General features: G+C 37.5%; 1 long non-coding RNA gene across 10 annotated transcripts in view; it reads right to left on the bottom strand.

Moving 5' to 3' along the window:
* LOC146570096 (uncharacterized) overlaps window positions 1–20,721 on the bottom strand; it is a 60,207-nt gene that overhangs the window by 8,571 nt on the left and 30,915 nt on the right. For 9 of the 10 annotated variants that reach the window (XR_014893425.1, XR_014893420.1, XR_014893422.1 and 6 more), the window contains one exon: window positions 12,198–12,274. This is a non-coding gene — a long non-coding RNA (uncharacterized LOC146570096). Of the gene's footprint in view, window positions 1–12,197; window positions 12,275–12,398; window positions 12,450–20,721 lie in introns of all 10 variants that reach the window. The other variant, XR_014893424.1, reaches the window with a different exon arrangement.

A 20,721-nucleotide genomic window follows, 5' to 3' on the forward strand; every position in this document is an offset into this window, starting at 1 on the left:
TGTACACCTCTCACCTGCTGACATTGCTTCTGTTTGCATGTGTACACGTTGTAGTTGAACCCCATCACACAAAACTCAGTATGGTTTTGTGTGTTGAAGATTTTATAGTATCATATATCAACTATATACACAGATCTTTTAAGTTTTTTTTCTTGTTTTTGATATATGTATACATATATATACATTTTATTCACGTTTTTTCTTAAACCTAGAACAGCAAAATAATAATAATAAAATATAATCCTAGCTTGTATCTGTGGATTAAGACTGATAATGGGGTTTTTTTGTTTTGTTTTTTTACGTTTACTACAATTAATATTTTCTTTAAAATGAGCGTCTCCATTTAATTTTTAAGGTCTCAGTGTGAACCTTCAAGGATGTGTGTGAGTGTGTGCGCGTCTGTGCGTATAGATCCTCATAGTTTTATTGTCTCTTTTATGACAGACACACACTCACTGCATGTGCATGTTGCTTGATGTTCTGTGTATTGTAATGTAAAACCAATATTAATATAACTGTAGTACTTTTCAAAAAGATGACCACAAATTTTCCTCTTTCATAACATCTGTTATCTAAAATGCCATCATTTCTAATTTCTGAGTGTTTGATGTCAACCTTTTTTGGAACATCCTTGCCATAAAAGCAGAGATGCAGGAGTACTGCTCTGCTTCTCAGAAGCTCTGTGCTTTCAGCTGTACAGTCAGCCATTTTCTGTCAGACTAGAGGAGGCTACACTGCTTATGACAGGCTTTTATAGCCAATTTTGCTAGGGAAACCCCCCCCTCTTACATCTAGATATGGAAACAAGATACATGGAGATATGGAAAACAACCACAATAATGACACAAGAGGAGGTTTTTATCGTCCAACCTCTCATATGCCTGACTACCAAGCCATAGAGTGTTTGCAGCAAAATGGCTGCCGAGCATCGGGTCTCAATAGAGGTCAAATAAAAAAGCAAGGACTCTAATTTTGTCTCTATGACATTAGAGTTTCTGCTCTGTTTCTGTTTTTAATTTAATAGTCGTTGTTAATCTTACAGTATCACATGTGATGTGACTGAATTCAGAAAACAAGAAATTGTTTTCAGTAGGCAGATTAAAAAGGATAAAATCAAACAAGGGACTCACAGAACATTTAAAACAACCTTTTAGCTGAATGAGGTGTGAAATTATGTTGTTTCTTTCTCCATCCACACTGAGACAAGCTTCCTGTAGAAAATCAGGTATTACAATTTGACTTGAAGTTTGAAGCCGCAACACTGACGTACATCTGTTCCTTTGTTTCTAATCCTTTAAATCATAAAAATCTCCACAAACAAGTAAGAGCATATAAGATCTTAAAGGAAATAACACTCCTCCCTGTTTGATCTCAGCACATTAAGCACTGAATCTTTGTATTCATGACAGAAAAGTTTCTGCACTCCTGGTGATTGTTAACAGTCCCACAGTCAGGCACCAGTATTAAATTAACTTGCTTGAAAGAGCCAACACAGGGTACAGCTGAAGTAACTCTTACCTCTTTTGTAAAACCAAATAAATATTGTGTGGTTCTTAATCCCATGGTAGTGTGGAAATGGAAAGTTGATTACAAATTCTTGCAATGTCCTTTCTAGACCTTTAATCTACCCCCCAAAAAACTTTATAAACTACAAACAGTACTCCCATAGAACTTATTTCATATTTTTCTGTCATACACACTGAAGATATATCAATGTGCAGTTTTCTGGGGACCAGCATCTTGTAGACTGAGCAGGGGATTGAACCATCAACCTTCCAGATAGTGGATGAATAAGTCTGCATGCTAAGTTATAGCCAACCAATGACTAGCTGCATGAAATTACTTTAAAGTTGATATCTACGTTCTTTTTGTGTGTGTATGTGTGTGTGTGTGTGTGAGTGTGTGTGAGAGAGAGAGAGAGAGAAAAAACCCCCAAAATAAAATAATAAAATATCAACATACTCATCCATTAAAACAGTTATGGATTTAGCTACATGTGTAGAATGCATAAGCCTCGACAGAGAATCACAGTTAGGAAAATATACACAACGAAGAAAAAGTATTAAGCTGTGTTGCATATGGTTTCATAGTTAAGTAAGAAACTGAAAACATTTTTAAAAATTGACAAAGAAAAATACTGAAGTATGTACCATAGCAGGTAAAAAAAGATGCTATTGTATAAAAAAAGATTTACAAATTTTCCTCAACATGGCTTTGAATGGTGTAACTCAAATCATCATGTCAGCCTTCAGTTAATCCATAAAGGAGACATGATGAAACTCGGTATTCCGAAGTAGGTAAGTAAGCATAGGACTGAAGTTTTAGATTAAAACAGCATGAAATTTGCACAGTGAAGTGTAAAAATCCTAAATCACAGCAGTATAAAATGATCTAAACAGGTTATTCATGAACGCAAATGACTAATGATGCTGAAACAGTACAGGAGGCCCTACAGTGACCATGTCCTATCAAGATGATTAGGACACAAGAGGGTTTGCTTTTCCTAAGTTTGGATAGCTGCTGTTGTTTTGTTTATTTTTTTCTGACTTATACCCAAGCCAGCAATTAATGAGAGTTAGAGACACTTAACTACATTAGAGACAAAATATAAAGTTGTTTAAAAATCCTGTATTCGTTATTACGTTCAACAGTTTTCCTACAATCAGATGAGCTTAAAGTTATGTCAAACAGTCAGTATGTTGTGAATTCACATATAAAATAGCAAAATGCCCCTTTTAGTAAAGGTAGTGTGAGTATTTGTGACTTTTCATAGCATCTAAAATATATATTAAAAAGAGGAAATTATGAAAATTATGAAAATATTATTGCCTAAAAATGGGATTCATCAGCTCTATGGAGCTGTGAGACAGATGAAAAACCTTTTGACTCAACAAACTAAAGTATGTCATGACAATGTGATGTACGTGCAGTAGCAAAACATTTGATCAGCACTGAATGTTGAGCAAAGGTTGATCTGTCATTAACAGCACAGAACACATCTGTCCATATCTGCACAATAACAGGTCCAACATTCAAAAACTTTGCTGTTCAAAACCAAAAACATTTGCTCAAAGTTTTGGTGCCACCTCTAAAAACAAGAACCAGGATAAAGAGAGAGCAAAGAGCAGCTGCAGACCAAGGACATTCATTTTTATTCAATCTGAAATCATGTGATAGTGATAGATGGAAAGCTGAGGCCCTCCCTGTAAGCAGAATACATGTAAAAATGCATGTTGTCTTTGTCTGCTTACATTTTACTCCAGCTACAGCTAAACATAATCGCATTTGTTTTATTTTATGTATAAATTAGATCTTAAACTACTGGAGGTCGCACACGTGATGATGCTGAACGGATAATTGGAGGTGAGCTTCCCTCCCTCCAAGACATCTACAGGAAGCGGTGCCTGAGGAAAGCGGGGAGGATCATCAAGGACTCCAGTCACCCCAGCCATAAACTGTTCAGACTGCTTCCATCAGGAAGGAGTTTCTGCAGCATCCGGTCCCGTACCAGCAGACTGAGAGACAGCTTTTTCCATCAGGCCATCAGACTGCTGAACACGTCATAGACACCTCAGCTTCACTACTGGAACTTCAACATTATGCACTCCACACTGTATATAAATGCCACTTGTTTTGCACATATTCAACTCTGTATATTTTATATATTTTATTATTATTATTATTATTATTATTTTATTTTATTTTTTTACTATTTAATTTGTAAAAATGTGTATACACACACACACACACACACACACACACACACACACACGTAGGAAAATATTTAGTATACACATCCAGAAATGCATACACTATTATATATTGTACATATATTTATTAGTTTCAGGTTGGCCATTCTTGTATTTTGCTCGTTTGTGTTGTTGTGTTTGCACATCTCTGTTGCTTGTGGGGCTCGCACACAAGAATTTCACTCGCATGTGCTGTGCCAGTGTGCCTGCACATGTGATGTGACAATAAAAAGTGATTTGATTTGATTTGATTTGATTTGATTTAATTGTACTCGTGTGTGATGAGTGTCCAAAAAGAGAAGAGCTCTGTTTACAAGTTTGCTAAGTGACTTAATGTTACCTATAGATAAAAGCAAAGAAAACAATTTCCAAGAAAGCAAACAAAACCATTGAGACGCATTCAGGTACAGAAGGATCCATTAAAACTCTTTAGCTTACAAATTTAGCTCCAGCCTTATTAGAAAAGAAAATAACAGGACTGCTGAAGCAGCTGAAGAGTTCCCCACAATTACACTTTTCACATAAGGGAAAAGGATGTGGAAGTGAAGGAAAATTGGAGCTTCTGAGAACAGAATTATCTCTAAGATTCTTTGTATTCATTTCTATTTAATAAATTAACTGAATTTTTTCTCCGTTTTTATCTAAACATTATCATATGTGAGATGAACCTTTAAGCAGGTTTGCTTTCAAAGTTTGTTTAAACTTTTGTTTTCTTCTTTACCTGCTTGCATCGTACTCTTTTCCAAACTGTAACTTTAAAGTTAAAAAGATACCATAAACAATCAACAGTAAACAAGCTGTAAGTCTGGACTGCTGGATTAAATGCAATACTGTTTAGTGCTGTGGAAAAACTAGTGTAGTGAATATGCTGGGAAAAGACAGTGGATTTAATCTGTTCATTTTCCACATTCCAGTTTTGCCTAAATGTAATTAGATTTCTTTTATTTATACATTTGAGTGCCCAACAGCTGAGGAGCTTTGTTTACAAGTTCATTGAATGTCATCTGTTGGGAAAAGCAAAGACAAAAATCTGCACATAACCATTCAGAAGTCTCTAAGTACACAAGACTCCATTAAAACTCTTTAGTTTGCAAATTTAGCTTCAGTCTCTTGAAAAATGAAAATAATAAGACAAGATGAGCACTTGAAGACAGTCACACAATTAGAATTTATGCAAAGGTGAAGTACACATGCAAGTGAAGAAAAATTACTTTGAAGATTGTTTGTATTTATGTTTACTCCTTTGTTTTAATAAGTTATGTTAAAATCTAAAATAATAAAGCACAGGCTTTGCAATTTGTCAGTTTGGTTACACGCTGCAAATTTAAATTATAATGTTGAATTACTGATGCACACCACTAAGTAAGACACATATGAGTTTAGCACTGCTCTGATCCTGTGGAAAGACTGTAGTGGAGTGGCATACTGGGAAAAGACAGTGGATTTGATGTGATGGTTTTCCAAAAGTGATCTCTAAATAATTTGAATCTAATTTGTTTTGTTTTATTGCATTTTTTTAAAATCTAGAATTAATGAAAGTAGTAAACGAGAGGACTATTTCAATTCTATGCTTTTTTCTTAAATAAGTATCCTGACAATGTCATGTACACTATATGGTCAAAGTATTTAGCCGCATGTCTTAATCTTTTAATTCAGTTGTTTCCAGTATAATTTATCACATTCTTTGTGACTAGATTTGTTGAAACACAGTCAAAGCTTAGTTTCTGGTTTTTTTTTACTCTTTTTTTCATGTGTGTCATAAATTGAGCTGACAGTTGTATTATACTGCTTTTAACATGCTTTTTTAGTGGTTTTCTTTAATTGTAATCAGTGTATCTGTGTAACACAGCTTTTAGTCAAGGAAACACAAACCCTGAATCCTTCTTATTTTAGTCTCCTGTCCAGTTTTCCCCCCTGTTTATGCACTGTTTAGTATCACAACTTAGAGCACATCTTTCTGGATCATTTAGTTCAAAGTATGGAGGGGGTATGGCTGGAAGAATCTAACCAGGTTAGTCATAAAATTAAACTTGCACATTAGTATCCTAAAACCTTGTGGGGAGGCTCTTGGGTGATCTGTGATGAGCAGCTGATCCTGTTTATTTTTCTAGAGCTACACTGTACTTGAATTTTCATGTCAGGGAGACAGTACAAAAAAGACTAAATGCATCAAAACATCATCATCAAAACAGGAAAAACTGCATTTACACAAGAAAAATAAATGAGCTAAAAGAATGTATATACGTCATCATTCATGCACCCTGTTTATCACTGCTGCTGTGTTCAGACTACAACCAATAACTACACTGAATGACTACATGAAACTAAAACCAATGGTTCTAAACACAAAAAAGGTTGGTTACTCAGTTTTATTTTTTTGGTTTTCTCTCTCCTGTCCAAGTTCTACATTAAACTGAATTAAGGAAAAGTAGAAGCTAAATTAGACAGAAAAATAAATATATGTCTTAGTTTGACAGACAGAATATTTAAGTTATTTGAAAAATCTTTTTTCTTTTTGACACTCAAAAAAGTTCATAACTCACCATAATCAGGTGGGCTTGAGGCAACCAGTGTCAAACCCTCAGTACATAAGAACTCACATTTATGCCCTGAGTAAATTACCTTGTTTACGAAGTAAAGTAGTGCTAAAAACATCCAAAGGAAGGAAACGTATGAAAAACAAGAAAAGAAAAGAAAAACAACAAGAACAAGAACAAACAGAGAGCAGCTGCAGGGCAGGGACATTTCCACATATGACGTTTGAGATTTTATGAGTGATAAATGGAAAATGGAAAGGCAGCATTTCGTGTGTGTGCGTTTGTGCGTGTGTGTGTGTGGCTGGAGGATCATTTTAAACCACACGTAGCCAAAGTAAATACACTTTTTAAAACGTACCCTTGTATTCTTTGAATCAGGTCAGCCTGAGAAGATTCTTTTTAAGAATCAGTTTTTGTATTTTACATTTTTTGTACTCTTTTGTTTAAATAAATTCATTGTGCAAGTATCTTCAAATTCTCTTGTTCCTGTATCATCATTATAATGTGTAAATTAGCTTTTGTGTCCCAGCAACTCAGTGTTCATACCTGTGAGAAGGTCTACAGGTATAAAGCTTTGGTAACTACACATCTGGTGACCCTAAAATTACTCTTTCTATATTATTTACATTACGACAAGCCACATGAGTGGACGTTTAGTGTAAATGGACATCTGCTCTGTCCTGTGGAGAGAGCATAGTGGAGCAAACGTGCTTGGGAAGACTGGGAATTTGATCAATTAAGTTTCTAAAATTTACTTCCAATTAAAGGCAATCATAGTTGTTCCAGTTTATCTATAAATGTTATATTTTATTTTATATTTTATTTTTTGACTTTCGACAAATTAAAGAGTTTCCTGATAGTGTGATGAGAAGAAGTTTGTTTACAAGTTCACTGAACAATTGAATGTTACCTGTCAATAAAAGCAAAGAAATCTTTTTCCAAGTAAGCAGACAAAACCACTCAGAAGTCTCTAAGCACACAAGAGTCCATTAAAACTCGTTAGTTTACAAGCTTAGCTCTGACCTCTTGAAATGAAAATAACAGGAAAAGCGGAGCAGGTGAACATAATTGTACTTTCCACCAAAGTGACGAAGATATAGAAGTGAAGGAAAATTGCCTTTTCTAAGTAAAATTATTTGTAAGATTATTTGTACTCAACTGTATGCATTTGTACTTGTTTATTTAAAAAAATACATTGTCCAGCATATACATTTTCTCTTGTTTTGATCTGTGACATGAACTTTTTATTAGAATCTCAAAACATTTTTAGGCTTTGCAAGTATAACTTTGTCCCATTGTCATTTTCCTTCTTGTCTGCTTTCATCTTAATCCTGTCCGAGCTTCAAATTTAAAGTATAAAGTTAAATTTCTAACACATCCCATAAACAATATAGCAGCCAGTGTGGACTGTTGGATTAGGGTCAGCACTGTTGTTAACCAACTAAAAGAAATTATATGTTTTACTAATAGATTTTTATCTTAAACTAGAGGAAATAGTAAACATGGCCACCAAGATGTTTGCGCTATTTTAAATGCACCATTTTGACTTTTTATCAATTAAAGTGTCCTGACAATGTGACGAATACCCAAGAAGCACATTTTGGACACTTTGTACAGTTTAACACAATATACACTCGTGAGTAAAATCAAAGGAAATATGTGCCCACAACATCCACAAGTAGCTTCCTCTTAAAAGAACAATAAGAAAAACAAACAAAAAACAGGCAGCTCCAGATCAGAGGCATCCGCACATAGTATGTGGACACCGTTTAAGATTGTACAGGCTTGTGACAGAGAGAAAGAAAAAAGTTATTTAGTTTTGTCTGAGTCATCTCAGGCTGAGAAAAGATCATCTGTATACTTACAGAATCATTTCTGCATTTTCTTTCATAGTGTAGAAGTACGTGCAGTGCTTTTTATGTTCTTGTCTCATTGCTATGATCTGTAAGCTGAACTTTTGTAGGAACCTGTAAAGATTTTAATGAGGTTTTTGGTGACACTGTTGATTTCTTCTTTGCTTGTGTGCACCTTAAACCCATCCAAGAATCAAATTCCAAATATATGTTAAAATGCTATTGCAGACCATCAACAGTATAGGTATGAGAGCAAACTGTGAAAAAAAAAAATAGATTTGATCCATTAACTTCCTTACAACTTAGACTAAATAAAATTATACTGATTTTAGTTATGCATTTTAGCTAAAATGACTAAAAGGAGTAATGATGATCTTGGAGATCAAATTCCCAGCCCTTTTTCCTGAAGTAAGACCTTAAATCTTCCTGATATTGTCTGACTCACATCCTAATGGCAAATTAAGACAGCAGATTAAGAATACTGTACATGTCTGGACAATTCAAGTCACACTGCTCGTACTATGATCCTCATATGTTATAAAGATCCGATAAGTTGAAAAGAGTTGGGGTTTTTTAAAATATATTTTAATTTATATTACTTACACCATTATTTCTTATGCTGACTCACTGCTTGTTTGCTCTAGGCTTAGTGAAACTGTGATGCAGTTTGTCAGCTCAAGCTTTTTTTTAATGATTTTCAATCAAAATTATGTTGTTTTTATACACAAATAAATGTCTATTAGTGAGGTAATTGTAACATTCTGTGCAAAAAATCATTTAATCAAAAAAGCTTGGTGTAAAATGTGACAATATTTTTGTATTTCTTTCTCTTTCAAGCTGTAATGAGTGTATGCATACCTGGCTTTGAGAAGAACTACATCGTGTAGATTTAAGTTTTACTCTTCCCTGTGGACAACACAACCATGTTTTAATGTTTACTGCTGGTTTTGAACCGAGAATCCTTGTTGACCTCTGTGGTTATAAAACTCTTTCAAAGGTGACTGCATAAACTTCAAATAGCATGCTGTTTCAGAGCAAAAAAGGAAAAAAAAAACAGTTTGTTTTTCAGATTTTCCTGTAAAAACGGCTGTCTTTAATGGGCAAATCTGTAAAGTGTACGCAGGAAGCTGGAGTTAGGTTCACATATAATTTGCTGCTATAACTACTCTTATTTGGTCTCCTGTTGACCACTTTTCTGTCTACCGTTTAGATACACGCAGTAATTGAATAATACAATTTTCCCCTCAGTGGGTGAGTCTAAATTTAGTGAGAACCTTCATGAACTGCTTATCTAAACCTTCATTTCTGTTACTAGTTACTACTTGTGTTTACTAAATAAATTTATTAACAAAATTTATAAACTGATTTATGTGTGTGTTTTTGTGTGTGTGTGTGCCTGTATATGTATTTGCCACTATGCAATCGGTCATTCTCAAAGTTTATTAAAAATGTAAGTAATTTCAATAAAACTATTGTAAAACTGATTTAGGAAGATTAAGACTCCTAGATATAATTGAGAAAAATATATTTTTGGTTTTAACTGCGACTTTACACAAGTGACCTTGAAGATGTTAAATTTCATAGTCAGTCTAGGTGTATGTCTCGATATTCACCTCACAGTATGTGCACAGTTACCCTTTTCTCTAAATCCTCTAAATTCCTTCAGTCTAACGGTGAGTCTTCTTCTAGATTGCAATTACAGTCTTCTACATAAAACACAAACCAATCTGTATTAACTCTAAATGTTTAGAATAAAGAAAACATTTAAATATACTGAAATCATCGTATTGCAGTAAGGTCTTGTGTTATTATCTGAGTGAAAAGTGATCAAGGTAGGTCAAGTCCTCCTTAAAACAATACTTTTCTCAAAATTATTTTTCCCATATATTTACTTTGTTGCTTCTAGTAACATTAACCTGTACCTCTCATATGTTAACACGTTCCTCAAGAGGCTCAAGACAGGAACATTTTGAGAGTTAGCGATCAGTGAGCCTCGTGGTGCCTCATTCTTTAGCTCCATAGGATTTCAATGCACATAATTTTTAGGCTTTGATTGAACTTTAGTCGAGGCCTCATTTAAAGTTAGACTGTGAATTATTTCAAATTGAATGTTTCAGAGAATAATATTTTTATGTCGTTCAGACATATTATTTATAAAAATTTTACAAGAATTGATCCTAAATTTGTTTGGCTAAGGCCTGTGGCCTTTGTTTCCTGATATGACACTAATGGCTTTTAAAATCTTTCACATTGTTCCAGCTGAACTTATACCTCCAGAACAAATAATGCTGGTTACATCTGTGCGGTGGCAGGTAAGTGAATTTCCAATAAATCTTGAATATATATTAACTGTCTCTGTTGCCTGCTCTTGGGCCTACTACTGAAAAAATTATGTGTCCCACAAAGCAACATTTACAGTAATGGAGGACATAACCTGCTACAAGAGCAGAAATTATCCTGCCCAAACAAAACTTAAAATCAAAGATTAAGATTTGCTGCTAATAAATTCACCTTAAAGTTCTATATTTTCTTCTAGGTTTACCTTGACTAATTATACATTTTGATACGTGGTGCACACGTGGTAAAACCCATGAAAAGGCAAAGTTCAAAATGTCTTAAATGTTAAAAAATTGCAGCAATTTCTAGTTCTGTTTTTTTTTTCTCTTCCCAAATATTTTTTAGAACCATTATAACTATAAGAAAAAGTCATATGTTGTTTTTATGCATTAGTCCTTTAAGTTTTGAGATAAAATGTACCCAGAAGAAAACTCAGTCAGGAGCCTCTAATTTTTGTTGCAAGTGTCAGTGAGGGAGTTTTAATGAAATATTCTGTGTGTTGCTGTAGCTACTGATAGTGTTTTTTGAGGCAAATATAATTTTGTAGTCTCTGAAGGAAAAGGCCTCATGTGGACTCAGTATATAAGTAAACTCACATTCAAAATGTTAAATACATCAGACAACACATGAATTACAATACAATGGATCTGAAACAGTTGATGAAAGGACTGTAGTTTCTGGATGAGTTGTTATTAATAGAAAGATTAAACAATAAAACAGCAGCTACATATTTTGTCATGTTTGTCTGCATCTGTGCTTTCTTGTTTGTAAGAAGAGAAGTTATAGTTATGAGAAAATACAAGCATACATTTTAAAAAGCGTATTTATTTGGCTACATGTGGTTTAAAATGATCCACCCCCACCTTCAGCCACATACACACACACACATACACACACACACACACACACACACTGCTTAATCTTTTTTCTTATCCTTACCTCAAACACTTTTATTTAACTTTTAATTTCATAAAAATTAAATCTTTGAATTTTTCAAAGCTGTAAGCTATAAGGGATCACTACTTTCACAAAATGGTTTACCATCTGCATTATTGTAAAACTCTCTGATTAGTGTTTCTCTTCACACTCACATGCTGCTTCTTTAAGTTGCATCAGACCTAAATTGCTTTTTCCACAAATTCCAAAATAATGTTATTTGGTAGTTAGAACACGGCTAAATTTTTACTTATTTATTTTTTATATGATAATCACTAAAAAAATAATTTAAATAATAATTTCATCGCCCCATGTTACAAAACCAAATAAATACTGACTGAAATAATATGACAGTGTGATTTAATTAAAATAAGATATTTAATTATTTATGATTAAAAGCAAATGATAATATTTTTTAAACATGGTTATTTGTGCATACCTGTGTTCATGAATGAATGATAATGTTAAAAGTCCGCTTGTTCACTGTTACTGTTTTAGACTACGTTACATGTTGGGAAAAAATAAACAAGATAGTACTTCAGCAGATTTATTAATAAATGTGTGTGTGTGTGTGTGTGTGTGCGTGTGCGTGCAGTGAGAGGGATGATGACGAGAGATCAAGTAGAAGAGAGAGTGTGAGAGTGAGTCAGTAACTGTACAAAAGCATCAGTATACGAGTGAGAATTTACTTGTGAAATTGTGTATTCCTGACATATGCAAACACTTGCGAGAGAGTAGTGTGTGTGTGTGTGTGTGTGTGTGTGTGTGTGTGTGTGTGTGTTTACCGTCATCCATTAACTGTGAAGACAAAGTGAGGAACAGTTTGTTATCACGTCTGATTCAACTTGTTCGTGAACATCTCCTGTTTTGGAAAAAAGAAAAAAGAGAAAAGAAATATTTATTTAAATAAAGTTGAGGTATGAGACTAAGCTATAGTTTGACTTTATAGTTTGAACTGACTAAATTAAAAAGTAAAGTGAAGTTACTCTATTAAAAGTTGTTTTGTCTCATCGACAGTTCAGTCCTCAAAGTAACAGCTGCAAAACAGGAAAACCATTAATAGCTCCTGTCTGTACATATGCATGTGTGCATGTGCATGTGCATGTATGCCCATTGATGGGACAGCATCAGTGAAATATTTCAAGGAATAATTTAACCCGCTGACGTAAGTGTTTGCATGGGTTAGAGGAAGAAAGGCTCGGATGTGAAATTTTGTCTATTTATATTTGTGCATTTGCGTGCGTCTGTGTGAGAATTAAATGGATTGTATGCTGTGATGCTTTATTCATCTCTGTCTATGAAGCCACAGAGACACCCTCAGAGTGCTGTTGACGTCCGGACATGCACTGGTGTGTGTGTGTGTGTATGTGTGTGTGTGTGTGTGTGTGTGTGTGTGTGTGTGTGTTTTTGTCTGAGTGCATGTGTTCCTCCCTCCTTCCTACTTTGCTGAATCACTTTTCATGACCACCTATTTGGACAAGCAATTTTTTTGACTCACTTGACAAAAAAAGCAGATCTGTGTTGGTTAGGTGAGGCTAGACAACAGATAAAAGCCTCAGATTCAAAGTCAAATACATTGTCAGTAAAAGTGTCGCTCAGTGCTCCCCTAACCAGACAGAAGGGTGGAACAAGGTGGTGGAAAGGCGGCTACAGGACATGCAGACGAGGTGATCTAAACTGTGCCTTTTTTTCCTTTACTATTACATGGATAAATGTCTACACAGAGCCACACGTCTTTTTAAAAATATGCCAACTTTATACCAAACAACCTTAAATTTAATAGACATTACTGTCAAATTAATAGTTTTATCATGGTTCTCAAAGGTAACAAAGGCTCAAATTGCCCTTCTTTTATCAAAATAATCAGCTGTAAAAAAACAACAAGAGTATTTTCCACATTTTTTAGATGAGCCTAATCCAAAAAAGGAGTTGTTTTTATTTTCCAGAAAAGGGTGTTTTTCTTTTGCTTGTTAGCTGTAAGAAAGCAAATGCTGACCAAGAGTCTGTGCCATGATGATCAAGGATTTGAGCAAGAGAGCTGCTTCATATGAGGAGCATGTTATTTATGTACTCTAACTGGGACATACATTAACATAGACTAATCAAACACATATCTTGGGTACCCCTTATGCTTACTGAAACAAGTACCTGGCATAACTTTACATGATCATGTGAGGTGTTTGCATACGCAGGTATCGTACATGTGTGAGAAGGGGCTTGAAGGTTATAGCCTAAACTAAAGACACAATATTACAGCCAAGGTCTTGATTCACACTCAATCATCCAGGTAAGGAAATCACAGAAAATTGATTCTGCTCATCTGGACGCCGCAGTTTCAGTGGCGAAACCATTTCGTCACTCATCCAAGAGGCTTCTTCAGTCGCAGCTGACTGCAGCTTTCTCCAGCCTTATAAAAAGTATATTGGCATAATGACCAAAACTAACACCATTGCCTACTAATGGGCTGTGAGTTCTGTTTCATGATCGTTAATATACAAAATGTCATGAAGGGGGGTAATTAGGGAATGGGTGTGCAGCATTGTAAGATGCTAAAACGGGAAAAGAGAACAACCATTCCTGAAAGAGTTCAGTTGAGTTCACCATCTTACAATGCTGGAACTACAGCCATTCCCCAACTCTGCGAATGGCACTCATGGCCATTGATCAGTGGTCATGATGTTTTGGACATCATGACAGTTTCAGTTTCACTGAGCTCACGGCCCATTGTTAGTCAGTCTGCTAGTTTCAGTCATTTTGCAAATATACTGTTGGTCAGGTTGGGAAAACCTGCAGTCAGCTGAGACTGAAGAGGTCACTTGGCAAAACGTTTCTGCAACTGAAAATGCTGCGTCCGCGTGAAGAGAATCAACTTCCTGGGATTACATTTAATCCTTAAACTATCCTGATCAGGGAATACTGTGGATTTAAAATTTGTGCAACACTCTAAACAGGAAATCAAAACACAGGAAATAGTCCCACTATTAGTCCCTTAATAGTTCCACCTGTGAGTCAGATGACAGGAGATTTACACACCTCAGCTGAAGAAGATAGTATCGATACCCACACATAGCCCGGGAAAATAACCTGAGAACTCTCACAATGTCATATAACTCTATGAAACAATACTTGAAAAGTGAATCAGCATGAAGCGCATTTACAGTAATTAGAAATTGTGTTAAAGAGATAAAAACATGACAGCGTGTTTGGACTTCTCATTTCAACTCATATTAAACCATATAACAAATGAAATCTTACTACTCCAGACTCAATACATAATGAAAAAGCTTATGACAAGGGGAGGAAAAGTCTCAGTAGAGTTGCAAAATAATGATAATGTAATATTTGTAAGTGTAAAAGCTTGTCTTGTCTTTCAAGGCTCAAGTGGCATAACCATGTAAAAGTGTGGATGACATCAGTAGGGAAGCTGAAACAGCTGGATGGTTGCCATAGCATCCAAAGTACTGCATACGATTGACAAATTTAGAAAACCAAACACTTTGTGGATTTACTCATAATGCTTTGATGGAACAGTAAATTTTAGACAGCTCAAACCAAAAGTTCAACCACAGAACTCAAAACAATAGCACACCTGATTACCTCTATTTTTGTAAGTCAACAAAGGTAAAAGAAGGCAAATATTTTTATTAAATGTTATATTTTAGATCCATGAGTAATTTAAAAACTATTTTAGCATTCTAACATGAAGAGAATAAAAATGTTTAAAAAAAACAAAACAATTTCAGCACCAAAGCCACAAACATATCAGAGCAAAGAGAACACCTCTAATACTGGAGCGTGTGTAACTTTTGACATTTACAGATTACAGTCCCAGAATTTCATCCTCATCCTCACTTAAGACAAAATAGCAACCTGTGGCACAAAAAGATGAGGCCAACAGAAAAGCGCCAAAATCTGCAGTTGTTTGAGTCTTCACTTGAAGCTGCCTTCCAATTCAAGTCAGCCCTCACAGACTCCCATGGGAAAAAAAAGTCTGTTTATAGCATAGTAGCACAGACACAATTAGGACTCAAATTTATGGGTGTACCTCCTTTAATTGATAAGTTGCTAACACACAGCTGTAGGTCCATGGGTCATTGAACTGGACCTCTGTGATGATTGTGATGGGACCCTTTAGAGGATTTTTAATGGAAACTTTCTTAAAAAAAATAAAATGGCTTGCTGAGTAGTAAAGCCTGTACAAGAAGTTTATGCTTCACTTTTATTGAATGAAACACTTGCATTTTGCTACATTGTTACTTCGCACTAATTGGCAGACTTGTGTGCCTCTGCATTAAACTCATATTTTCAATGAATGTATTGCTATTGAACCTTGCTGATCTCACTCCAACCAGTGTTTCAGAAGGGTAAGTTCTGGCTACAATAAAACAAAGTCTTAAAGTCAGCCACCGATTGTGCAAGTTCCCCCACTTAAAATTATGACAGAGGTCAGTAATTTGCACCAGAGGTACACTTCAACTGTGAGAGACAGAATGTGAAAAAAAAATCCATGAATTCACATGGTAGGATTTGTAAAGAATTTATTCGTAAATCAGGGTGGAAAATAAGTATTTGGTCACCTCAAACAAGGAAAATCTCTGGCTCTCACAGACCTGTAACGTCTTCTGTAAGAAGCTTTTCTGTCCCCCACTCGTTACCTGTATGAATGGCACCTGTTTGAACTCATCATCTGTATAAAAGACACCTGTCCACAGCCTCAAACAGTCAGACTCCAAACGCCGCCATGGCCAAGACCAAAGAGCTTTCGAAGGACACCAGGAAAAGTATTGTAGACCTGCACCAGACTGGGAAGAGTGAATCTACAATAGGCAAGCAGCTTGGTGTGAAAAAATCAACTGTGGGAGCAATCATCAGAAAATGGAAGACATACAAGACCACTGATAATCTCCCTCGATCTGGGGCTCCACGCAAGATCTCATCCCGTGGGGTCAAAATGATCATGAGAACGGTGAGCAAAGATCCCAGAACCACACGGGGAGACCTGGTGAATGACCTGCAGAGAGCTGGGACCAAAGTAACAAAGGTCACCATCAGTAACACACTACAACGGCAGGGAATCAAATCCCGCAGTGCCAGACGTGTTCCGCTGCTGAAGCCAGTGCATGTCCAGGCCCGTCTGAAGTTTGCCAGAGAGCACATGGATGATACAGCAGAGGATTGGGAGAATGTCATGTGGTCAGATGAAACCAAAGTAGAACTTTTTGGTATAAACTCAACTCGTCGTGTTTGGAGGAAGAAGAATACTGAGTTGCATCCCAAGAACACCATACCTACTGTGAAGCATGGGGGTGGAAACATCATGCTATGGGGCTGTTTTTCTGCCAAGGGGACAGGACGACTGATCCGTGTTAAGGACAGAATGAATGGGGCCATGTATCGTGAGATTTTGAGCCAAAACCTCCTTCCATCAGTGAGAACTTTGAAGATGAAATGAGGCTGGGTCTTCCAACATGACAATGATCCAAAACACACCGCCCGGGCAACAAAGGAGTGGCTCCGTAAGAAGCATTTGAAAGTCCTGGAGTGGCCTAGCCAGTCTCCAGACCTCAACCCCATAGAAAATCTGTGGCGGGAGTTGAAAGTCCGTGTTGCTCGGCGACAGCCCCAAAACATCACTGCTCTCGAGAAGATCTGCATGGAGGAATGGGCCAAAATACCAGCTACTGTGTGTGCAAACCTGGTAAAGACCTATAGTAAACGTTTGACCTCTGTTATTGCCAACAAAGGTTATGTTACAAAGTATTGAGTTGTATTTTTGTTATTGACCAAATACTTATTTTCCACCCTGATTTACGAATAAATTCTTTACAAATCCTACCATGTGGATTCATGGATTTTTTTTTTCACATTCTGTCTCTCACAGTTGAAGTGTACCTCTGGTGCAAATTACTGACCTCTGTCATCATTTTAGGTGGGGGAACTTGCACAATCGGTGGCTGACTAAATACTTTTTTGCCCCACTGTATATACAGTTTCTAAAAGTCACAACAATATTAATAGGCAAGTGCAGACTTCGGGAGATGCACACAGTGGAACGATATCCTTAAGGGATGTTACTTAATCTGTAAAATAGCTAATAATAATAATTAATAACAAAACAGAATCAGTGTCATCAGCTCACAAAGAGATAAAATATCACAGAATAACTGAATATTTATAGAGATATAAAAATGTATTATATTTATTATGAATAGCTCTTGGGGTTTTTGTACATTTTGAACATATTCTAACAAATCTACCAATAACTCAAAATCAGAGTATCGTCAGCCATACAAATAAAGAACAGTCATGGTTAAAAAAAAAAAAACTGCTGGCAGGGTGTGAGAAATGAACAGTCGTCTCTTGCAACACACTTTGAAGCCCATTATCTTTTTATGATATGTAAGAAGAAAGAGAAAATATTTTAACAACAAGATATTAATTGCCTGACAGACAGAAGTGATCACAAGGCCAGTTAAGTGACACATCAGTTAAATATGAATGTTTTTTATTGTGATTTTTTTGTTGTTGAGGAGACTCGATATAAAAAACAGTTAACTTATAGCTAATATCTGATAGTTGTAACTATTTATATTCTATAAATGGTTCAGCTTTGTATATGGTAATGGTAGTTCACATTGATCATTGAGGTGTCTTAGAAACCAATCTGCACAGTTTAGATGGAAGTTATAACATGACACATTCACATTAAAGGTGATAATTAAAGATATGAATTATAGGTATTTTGGTCTCCCTAATAAGGATGGTTTACCTGAAAACAGCTAAGTAGAAATGTTAGGGCAAGTCTCCAAACTTGTTTGCAAGACACTGCATATAATTTCATGTAGCTTTCATTCATGCAACTGTTCTTAATAGTTCATGCTGTATACCCTCTTGGTCCCAAGCATGACCATATGTAATTAAAACAGTCACAGCGATCAATAATCAGGCTATCAAAGGCCTGGCCAAGGTAGAATTTAGATTTCATCACTGCACATACACTCACTAGCCACTTTGTTAGGTAAGTATGTTCACCTGTACATTAAGTCGATTATCTAATCAGCCAAATAAATGGCATCAAAATGGGGAACAAAGGTAATTTAAGTGACTTTAAAAATGAAATGGCATGGTTGCTGGTGCCAGATGGACTCTCAATCTCAATATTTCAGACTGACAAACAGAAAATGCCTTGTTGATGTCAGAGATTGGAGGAGAGTGGCCAGAGTGTTTCAAACTGACAGTAACTAAATTGATCACTCGTGATGATCAACGTATGCAGAGGAGGATCTCTGAGCATGCAATATTTCAAACCGCAAAGCAGCTTGACTACAGTAGCAGAAGCAGAAAACCCCAACAAGTGCCTTTCCCGACCATGATGGTGAGTTCACTGTACTCAAATGACCTCTACAGTCATCAGATCTCAGTCTAATTGAGCACCTCTGTGATGTCGAGGAACAGGAGGGTCACATCATCTATGTGTAGCTGAAAAATCTGCAGCAGCTGTGCGATGCCACCGTGTCAATATGTAACTAAATTTCTGAGAAATGTTTCCAGCACTTTGTTGAGTCTATGTCATGAAGGATTAAGGATTTTTGAAGGTGAAAAGGGTCCAACCCAGTACTAGAAAGGTGTATCTAATAACATGTTCTATGACTTAAGATTTTCAATTTTGAATTTTTTTTTAATTACTCCAAGTTGAATCTTACTTATTACTTACTTAACTTATTTAAGACTGTACATAAAATACATAGTGCTGACAATTTAATGCTTTTATGACTTATGTAAACTGTCATTAACACCTAAAATATACATGATGGAGAAAGTGTAGCGTTAGACACTTCATTTATACAAAGTGCATTTCCTACTGGCTACCTGCCAGTTCAAAGCAGCTTCTTAAAACTTTCTGTATAACAGTGAAGTCCCAGCTAAAAGCTAGCTATACCTACCCGGGGTAGCGGTCATGGCCAATTAGGGGCTCTGTTGGCTCTCAGGTGACTGTTTCCTCGTGGCTGCGTGCAGCTGGGTTAGGGGAGGGTCTGTGCTGACGGACGTGGGTTACTGACCTGGTAGCCTGGCTGCCCCTGGGTGGGTCCGGGATGGGCGTGAGGTTCTGGGGGCGCTCCGTCTCTGGGCTGGGGCCCTGGCTGGGCCTCGGGGGCTTGGGTCCTGGTTGGTGTGTTGCCGGGGTTGTGGGCGGGTGGGTGCATGGGGGCCCAGCCCTGGCGCAGGGTGCCGCCGGTGCGTCGAGCCACCTGGGGGGCTCTTCAACTGGTGGGGGAGGTTGTCACATCTTGGGGGAGGTTGTCACATCTTGCAGGAGCTTTCCTCTCTTCAGGAACTCTCTTTGCAGGAGGGGGAGATACAGGAGAGGTGGAGGAAGATCTCAGCCTGGGTGTTTTTTGTCTTATGTAGTCTGGAAGATGAGTGGATGGTGGGGTGGGTGCAGTTTTCTCTGTGGTGGGGTTGGGTGGACTGTCCCGGGCTCTGTGGGGCCAGGAGGCGCTCCTGCACTGGGCCCCGGTCTGGATGGGCCTGGGCCCCCTTTCCCTGGCGGGTCGTGGAGTATGGGGGTGCCTACTGGGGTCAGCGGGGGAGCTGGCCCCAGGGAGGGGTCACTTGCCCCTCCCTTCCTTCCCTCCCCATCTCCAGCTGCCTCCCTCTTCCCGCTCCACCACAACCACCCACACATGCAGGGCCTTGGAGTAGGGGTATGTCACCAGGGTGCAGAGGAGGCTACCCCCCCCCCCCTTCCGGCTGCCTCTGGCTCAATTTTATCCCACAACTTAGACATTCACATTACTCACACTCTCATTACACATACATATAGGATCTTGGGGGTGGGCACGATACACGGAATCCAAATTACCATCAGGGTGTACACCTCACCCCTGGCGTCGTTGCCCACCTCTCAATGTTAAATACACGTAGACATTGAGGGCTAGCAGGAGGGACCATGTGCTTACCTGCTGCTCTCTGGCAGGTAGCTCCATGCCCTCCTGGGTTTTAAATGCACCTCAGAACACACATGCATCAACACTACAATGAGCAGGTGGAGGGAGGTTTGGAGTCTTCTCTCACCCCCATTCTCTGCGGCCTGCTGGAGCGGGGGGGCTAGGAGGAGGAGTTGGCCGTCCGACTGCGGTCTGGAGTGTGGGGCCTCCCTGCTGCTGCGGAGTCGGGGCGGTCTGCCTCCACCCACCGCAGGGAAAAGGGTAACACCACCTGGGTCTGGGTGCAGTTCCCCCCTCCAGGGGCAAGGGTACCTAGACCCGGTTCGTAGAGTACGCTTGGGGAGTGTGATCGTGTGTACAG

The sequence above is a fragment of the Mchenga conophoros genome, linkage group LG7, assembly GCF_057382185.1.
Source record: "Mchenga conophoros isolate Kocher_MC1m ecotype Shallow Benthic linkage group LG7, M_conophoros_male_GT1.1, whole genome shotgun sequence".
NCBI classification, from domain to species: Eukaryota; Metazoa; Chordata; class Actinopteri; order Cichliformes; family Cichlidae; genus Mchenga; species Mchenga conophoros.